Consider the following 8,916-nt stretch of genomic DNA (forward strand, 5'->3'; position numbering starts at 1 on the left):
TAACTATACTTACAACGAGAGTTTTTATAACCTCTAAACCATCAATCCTCGGCTCTTTCAGTTATTGAGCCTTCTATAGTCAATGCACATACGCCACCCTGTGACTGTCCTTGTAAGAATCAGTTCATTCTTTTCATTATGAACCACTGTCATGCCTCCTTTCTTGGGAACAACTTGGATAGCGCTCACCCAGGGGCAATCAGAAATGGGATAAATAATCCCAGCCTCCCAGAGCTTAGTGACTTTCTTCTGCACTACTTCCTTCATGGCTGGATATAGTCGCCTTTATAGTTGCACCACTGGTTTGGCGTCATCCTCCAGCAGGATTTTGTGCATGCATCAAGTCAGACTAATGCCCTTAAGGTCACTTATAGTCCACCCAAGGGCGGTCTTATGTGTCTTGAGCACTTGGATTAGTGCTTTTTCTTGCTGTGGTTCTAAGGCATTACTTATGATCACAGGATAAGTATCTCCATCTTCCAGAAATGCATATTTCAGGGAGGATGGTAATGGCTTGAGCTCAAGCTTTGAAGGCTTCTCCTCTTCCTTAGGAGTTTCTAGAGGTTCCTTTAAATCAGGCTAGGCATCAGTAAGGATGTCATTCAGCCCTTCTTTGAGTCCCGCAGCCATGTTTACTTCTTTCACCAGGGAATCAATGAGGTCAATGCTCATGCATTCCTCTGGGGTGTCTGGATGCTGCATAGCTTTGACAGCATTCAGCACGAAATTTTCTTCATTGACTCTCAAGTTACTTCCCCTTTTTCAAGATCAATAAGGGTCCGTCCTGTAACTAGGAAAGGTCTCCCTAGGATAAGAGATGCACTCTTGTGCCCTTCCATATCCAACACCACAAAGTCAGTGGGAAAAGCAAAGGGTCCATGATAAACCACTATTTTATGGCTTATCTTGTGCTCAATTGAGTGGTTTTTATCTACTCTTTACCCACTTATTCATACTATTTTCATGGTTTTACATTTGCCTTCCTAATTATGTGCTTTAATTAAAAACATGTTTCTTTGGACTTATCTTTGCTAATATTAATCCTCTCTTATTACCATTAGATGCCTTTATATGTGTGTTAAGTGCTTTCAGAAATTACAGGACAGGAATGGCTCAGAGGATGGAAAGGAAGCATGCAAAAGTGGAAGGAATACAAGAAGTTGAAGGAACTGCAAAGCTGTCAGCCTGACCCTCTCGCACTCAAACAGCTGTAACTTTAGCTACAGAGGTCCAAACGACGCGGTTCCAGTTGCGTTGGAAAGCTAACGTCCGGGGCTTCGATTTGATATATAATATGCCATAGTTGCCCTGACGCTAGGCGACGCGAATGCGTGATCTACGCGGACGCGTCGCAGTGACGAAAAACCAGCGTGGCAGATTTCTCCTCCAGCGATTTCTGGGCTGTTTCCGACCCAGTTTGCGGTCCAGAAAACACAGATTAGAGACTATAAAGTGGGAGAATGCATCCATTCATAAGCAGGCTTTCAAATTCACAATTTTAGGAGTAGATGTAGTTTCTAGAGAGAGGTTCTCTCCTCTCTCTTAGGATTAGGATTTAGGACTTCTCTTAGTTTTAGGAGTGACTCTCAATCCCAGGTTCAATGTTCTTTTACTTTATATTTATCTCTTACTTTCAGATATTTTAATGCTTATATTAGTTATGTTGCCTGTTTGGCTTATGCTACATTCATGTTATGATTTTCTTAATTAATATTATTTGAGGTATTTCAGATTTATGATTGCTTTCTTTTATTTATATAAATAATTTAGATTTTTTTCTTTTGGCTTTGGTTGATTAATTGGTGACTCTTGAGTTATCAAACTCATTGTTGATTGAAAATTGGAATTCTTCAAGAATTAATTCGAGTTCCAATAACTCTAGCCTTTCCCAAGGAAAGACTAGGACTCGAGGAGTCGAAATTAATTCATCCACTTAACTTACCTTCATAGTTAGAGGTTAACAAAGTGGGAGAAAAATCCAATTCTCATCACAATTGATAAGGATAACTAGGATAGGACTTTCAGTTCTTCCTACCTTGCCAAGAATTTATTTTTATTATTATTTTATCTTTCTTGTCATTCAACTAACTTTTTACCTTAATCCAAAACCCCAAAACACACTTTTTCATAACCAATAATAAGAACACCTCCCTGCAATTCCTTGAGAAGATGACCCGAGGTTTAAATACTCGGTTATCAATTTCAAAGGGGTTTGTTACTTGTGACAACCAAAACGTTTGTATGAAAGGACTTTTGAAGGTTTAGAAACTATACTTGCAACGAGGATTTATTCGCAAATTTCTAGACCACGCAAAAGTTCTCTCATCAGTCCAACCCTGACAATCATGTATTCAACTACGCCTGATGGTATCTTAATAGAATCATCAGCAAGTTGAAGGCATATGTGGGTTGGTTTGACTTCATCAGTCAAGCAAAGCTTCTTTATTAATGAAGCAGGTATTAGGTTGATGCTTGCTCCAAGGTCACATAGAGCTGTTCTTGTGGAAGCACTCCCTAGAGTGCATGGTATCATAAAACTTCCAAGATCCTTAAGTTTCTCTGGTAAGCTATTTTGAATGATTGCACTACACTCTTCAGTGAAGAGGACTGTTTTTGTCTCTCTCCAATCCTTCTTATGACTTAAGATGTCCTTCATGAACTTAGCATAAGAAGGTATCTGTTCAAGAGCCTCTGCAAAAGAGATCTTGATCTCTAGTGTTCTGAGATAATCTGCAAAGCAGGCAAACTGTTTATCTTTTTCCTCTTGACGGAGTTTCTGAGGAAATGGCATCTTGGCCTTATACTCATCAATCTTGGTTGATGAAGGCTGAGTGCCTTGTGTATTGGAAGGGGGGTTGCTAGCTTGCTTAGGAGAGTGGCTATCAGTATGTGACTGGCCTCCTTTGCTTGGGCGTTCAACGCCCTTAATGCTGCCCCTTTCCTGGCGTTCAACGCCAGGGACATCATCCCCTCTTGGGCGTTCAATGCCCTTATTGTTGTCCCCAATTGGGCATTCAACACCAGGGATGGATATCCCTTCTTGGCGTTGAACGCCAATGACATTCCTCTTTGGGCATTCAATTCCCTCAGAGACGTCTTGGACATCAATTTGGAGTTTCTCTGTTAGCTTTTCTTCCCTTGATCTTCTATTACACTGAGGTTGGGTGTTTAAGGATTTTCCACTCCTTAGTTGAATAGCCTGGCATTCCTCTGTTATCTGCTTAGATAACTACTGCCTTGTTTGACTCAGCTGGGCTTCTACATTCCTGTTAGAAGCCTGAGTTTCTCGCAAAGCCTCTTGCAATTCCAGTAGTTGCTGGGCAAGGGCATGTAATTGCTAAGTCAATGGGCTATCCTGTTCTGGAGGGTTAAGTTCAATAGATATTGCCTTAACCTATCCTTTCATAGAAGTCTCAGTAGCTGAGTATAGATGTTTATTAGTAGCAATTGTCTCAATAAGCTCATGAGCCTCTTCAATTGTCTTTCTCATGTGTATGGAACCACTAACGGAGTGGTCTAGAGCCATTTTAGCCATGTCTGAAAGTCCATAGTAGAAGATGTCTAACTACACCCATTCTGAAAACATTTTAGTGGGACATTTTCTTAGCATCCTTCTATACCTCCCCCAGGCATCATGAAGAGATTCATTATCTCCTTGTTTGAAGCCTTGGATGTCCACTAGCTGTTTCCAAGTTTTCAAGCTAGCTTTGGGCTAGTTATCCAACCACCTCTTTGCTTGGTCCTTTACAGCAAAAGGAAAGAGCAATAGTTTATAGACATCTTGGTCTACTCCCTCAATGTGTACTGTGTCAGTAATCTGTAAGAAATCTGCCAGAAATTCAGTAGATTCATCTTGTGGAAGTCCAGAGTACCGGCAATTTTGCTGCACCAAAATGATGAGTTGAGGGTTTAGTTCAAAGCTACTTGCTCTGATGGGGGGTATGCTAATACTTCTTCTATAGAAGTCAGCAGTGGGGTTTGAATAAGACCCCAGAGTTCTTCTGAACTCTTCATTTCTATTTGGGTTCATGGTGAAGGAAGGTAGAAGAAGAGAAAAAAATAAGGGATAAAGATGTAAATTGTAATTAAAATATTTTTGTTTTTATTTTTTAATTTAGTTAATTAATTAAGAATATTTGAAAATTAATTAATAAATTTCGAAAAAGAAGAGAGAGAAGTAGAGGAAGGATTTTCGAAATTAGAGGAGAGAAGAATTAGTTAGGAAGTTTTAAAAAAGAAGAAAGAGAAACAAGTAACTAATTAAGAAAGATTTGAAAACAAGATAAGATAGAAGATTAGAAAATATTTGAATTTAAAATTTAAAATTTAAAAAGATAAGATAAGAAATTAAAAAGGTTTGAAAAAGATTTGATTTTCAAATTTGAAATTAGAAAAGATGAGATAAGAATTTGAAAAGATTTGAAAAAGATTTTGAAAAAAGATCAGATTTGAAATTGAATTTTAAAATTTGAATTTAAAATAAGATAAGATAAGATTTTGAAAATTGAATTTTAAATTTTAAATTTGAAACAAGATAAGCTAAATATTTGAAAAAGATATAATTTTTGAATTTAAATATTGACTTGACTAACAAGAAAACACCAAATTTAAAAATTTTTAAAATCAATTAACAATAATTTCGAAAATTGTAATTAAAGATAAGGAAAGATATTTTAATTTTTTATTTTTAAATTAATGAAGAAAGAGAAAAATAACAAAACGATACCAAACTTAAAATTTTTAGATCTAAGACACCTAGAATTCGAAAATTGCAAAGAAAAACACAAAGAGACACCAAACTTAAAAATTTTAAGATCAAAACAAGAAGAAAAACAAGAACACTTTGAAGATCAAGAAGAACACCAAAAACAAAACTCAAAAGATTCAAAGAAAACAAGAATATGCAAAAGACACCAAACTTAAAAATTTTGAAAACCAAAGACACAAATTTCGAAAATTTTAAAAGAAAAGACACAAGAAGACACCAAACTTAAAGATTGACACAAGACTCAAACAAAAGACACTATTTTTAAAAATTTTTAGAAAAAAGACTCAAAGAAATTCGAACAAGAACAAGAACAAGAACAAAAGACTCAAACCAAAAATAAAGATTGATAAAGAAAAGAAAAGATTTTTGAAAACTTTTTGAAAATAAAATAAAAGACTCAGATAAATAAAACTAAACCTGTAAAGAAAAGGAAATTTACCTAATCTAAGCAACAAGATAATCCGTCAGTTGTCCAAACTCGAACAATCCCGGCAACTGCGACGGGGCCACGGAACATCGGCTCAACAGTGCCTGAACAAAGGGCAAAAATGGGAGCCATGGTGCGCGGAATTAAACTTCGCACAACTGAACCAGCAAGTGCACTGGGTCATCCAAGTAATACCTGAATGAGTCAGGGTCGATCCAACGAGGATTGTGATTTGAAGCAAGCTATGGTTATCTTGTAGATCTTAGTCAGGCAGATAGAAGAGTTGTTTGTTTGTTTAATTCGCATAAAAGGAAAATAAATAAAATGTTACTCAGTTGATGGTGAATGGAATGATATGAAGATGGTTAAGACTTGGAGATGCTTTGTTCTTCTGGATCAATCCAGTATTACTGTCTTCTTCAACTGTGAATGATTTCTTCCAGGGTAGGCTGTATGTGATCAGCGTCCTTCTTAAGAGATCGCCAATGCTCTTCCAGATTTGAACCCGAGGGTTAGTGTGGATCCAGTCTGATTGAGGGTGAAGCTCCTGTATTTCATTCTCTTTAATGATCCTACTCAAAACGCCACAGACAAGGTCAAATCTTCCAGATCAGAGAATGATGCACTTTTGGTTCTAGCCTCTAGTCCTCTACCACAAAGACTCTAATCTCCCCATACCTTGGCTGAACTGGTGTCTCGAGAAGTCCCCAACGAAGTCGTAGATTTGTCGTCTAAGAGATGTATGATCAAGCTAATGGTTCATTGTTGTCCGATGAAAGACTCACTCTGAACCCATGTAGAATGAGATAACCTTGTGCCGGTTCAACACATTCATGATGATGAAGAACGAAGATACATCTTATACTAGAGAATCAAACATGAATTAAGATAGAACAATAGTACTTTTATTAATTCATAAAACTCAGCAGAGCTCCTCCCCTCAACCTAGAAGGTTTAGAAACTCATACTGATAGAAAATACAATGATAAACGTGTAAAGTGATCAAAAGTCGGAAGATGATCCTAAACAAGGGTGATCTTCTCCTTTAAATACTAGTCTAATAACTAAGGATTACAAAGAAGGGTAAAACAATCTTTTAGTGCTAAAATCCACTTCTTGGGCGTTGAACACCGCCTTGGGGGTCCTTCTTGGACGTTTGAACGCTGGCCACCCCCCTTGTAGGTGCTAGACGCCCGGACTGGGGTAGAGAGCTGGTGTTGAATGCCATTTTGGGCCTTCGATTCTAAAGCAAAGTATGAACTATTATATATTTCTGGAAATTCCTGGATGTTAGCTTTCCATAGCTGTTGAGAACGCTCAATTTGGACTTCTGTAGCTCCAGAAAAGCTCTTTCGAGTGTACGAAAATCTGATCCTGACAGCATCTACAGCACTTTCTCTGTCTTTGAATCAGACTTTTACACCAACTCCTCAATTTCAGCCAGAAAATACTTGAAATTGCATAAAAATACACAAACTCAAAGTAGAATCCAAAAATGTGAATTTTGCACTAAAATCTATGAAAAATTAATAAAACTCAAATAAACATACTAAAAACTATATGAAAACAATGCCAAAAAGCGTATAAAATATCCGCTCATCAAGCCGCATGCCAAGTCGTGTAAACATTGACTCGTACACCCACATCCAATCCGGGACAGTCGGCGAATCAAGGTTTGGATAACAAACCTTCTCGTCGACCCCGAGGAGGACGAGCTCATACTGACGCTCGGCGTCACCGCCTCCGCCAACTCCCCCTAGTCGCGGAGCCGCTGAAGATTCGCCTCCGTTATCCGAGACGGCGTCCCCCAAACGTCGGAAGTCTAATAAAGGGAGGGGATGCCCCCTGCCGGGACAACTGGAGCACCCGCACCCTCATTCCTCCGCCGAGACATACCTAGAATAGAGGGGAGTACCACCATCAGCCTACCATAACCACATAGCAGAGAAAAAGGAAAAAATACTACCATCTACCATGAACTACGTCTACAAACAGTGGTGCTCATCCTCTCCAAAACAAACCCACTATCCTTATCTGAAAAATAGCACTAAAAAAGAAAAACAAAACGTAGCCCCAACACATGCAAGCAAAGCAAAAAATAAACAAAAGATAATGAAGGCATGAGAGAAGAACACCAACCTGATATAAAGATGAGTTGAAGCTTGTAGCAAAACTAGTGCACGAACGGAGTAGGAGCACCAAGCAAAACACCAAAACACACGGAAGAAAGGAAAGAAGAATGCAAAAGAACAGTGAAAGCATGAAACAGAGAAAACCAAGAAATGGAGCGAACGAAGGAAGAAAAGCAAAAATAAAAAACGACTCCGAGGGGTAAAAGCCAAAAATACCCCTAGGAACCAACAAAGGTGAAGGGACAAAAAGAAAAAGCAGTCAAACGTCCCTTCACAATAAATGCTCCTTCTAAAAACGCAACTGACAGCGTGCCTCGAGAAGCACAATGGGCGTAAGAATACGAAAAGTCCAATACCAACCACTAACACGGATTTCGAGAGCGACGACCCAGAGCCGCCCACTCCCACATCAGGCAAGCCGTCCAACCGACCTCCCGGATCCTGACCCCCCAGCGACATCCAACAAGGCCATAAACGGCAAAACTCGTGTCTTCCAGTGATGGAGACCGACCTCACTCACCCTCCCGCTGTGGGGCAACTGTTACGGATCCAACCTCTGGATCTCACGCCCAGTACGGCCCCCGATCCCAGTTGTCCATGTCCGGCCCATTTTGCCCTTCTAAAAAGTCCAAACCGGTGCCCTTGCAGTCTCTAACCAACATTCAAAATTCAAACACCTCCCTTATATTGGCCAAATAAGATAAGATAAGATAATCACCATCACCTATATAAAGGGGAGCCTTAGGCCCTCTAGGTACGTCATTCACGCTACACGCCTTATGCCTCTCAAATCTATTCTGACTTGAGTATCGGAGTGTCTTTGCAGGTACCACCCCCAATCGCTCCAGTCAAACAATTCGACAACCATTCCGACCCGCAAATTCCCGATCCATCTCTCAACTTGTACCGGAGACTTCCAATACACCATTCAATATACAATATTCTGGGTAAACTAAAAAAAAGTTAAAATATTTTTTTATAAAATCAAAATATGTATTTTATATTTTATAATTAATTAATAACCAATTTTTCATATACACTTTTTATTTAGTCAATATGCAATTTTTTTTTTTTATGAAAAATCAATATTCAATTTGAAGAATTAAACACTCCATCAGTCCATCCTTCCGTACTTTGCTACTATAGCCACACAGTGTTGTAACGTTCTCCGCCAGGTGTCGCGTTCTTATTAACGTGTCAACTTCGTCATTTCATTGGCTTTCATCTACCGTGCTATGCTTAGCTCCTACTTTGCTTTCTTTGTTTGTTCCTCCATTAATTTCAATGCTTATTGTTTGGCTGACACTAGTATTAACCCTTGAACCAACAAATAATTCAGACGGTGGCGGAATTATAATTTTAACATTTACCCACCTAATTGGGAATTTTGCCCACAAAATTCAAATTCAATTACCTGAGAATAAGTGCGGATAATCCGTTCGTATCTCCGATTCAAGTTCCCAAGTGTGTTCTTCAACACCGCCTCGACTCCAAGCCACTTTAACTAATGAAACCTCTTTTCCATGCAATCGTTTGATACTAGTATCGTCAATTCTAACTGGAGCCACTGGAAGCGTCAAATCTTCCCT

The sequence above is a fragment of the Arachis ipaensis genome, chromosome B07, assembly GCF_000816755.2.
Source record: "Arachis ipaensis cultivar K30076 chromosome B07, Araip1.1, whole genome shotgun sequence".
NCBI classification, from domain to species: Eukaryota; Viridiplantae; Streptophyta; class Magnoliopsida; order Fabales; family Fabaceae; genus Arachis; species Arachis ipaensis.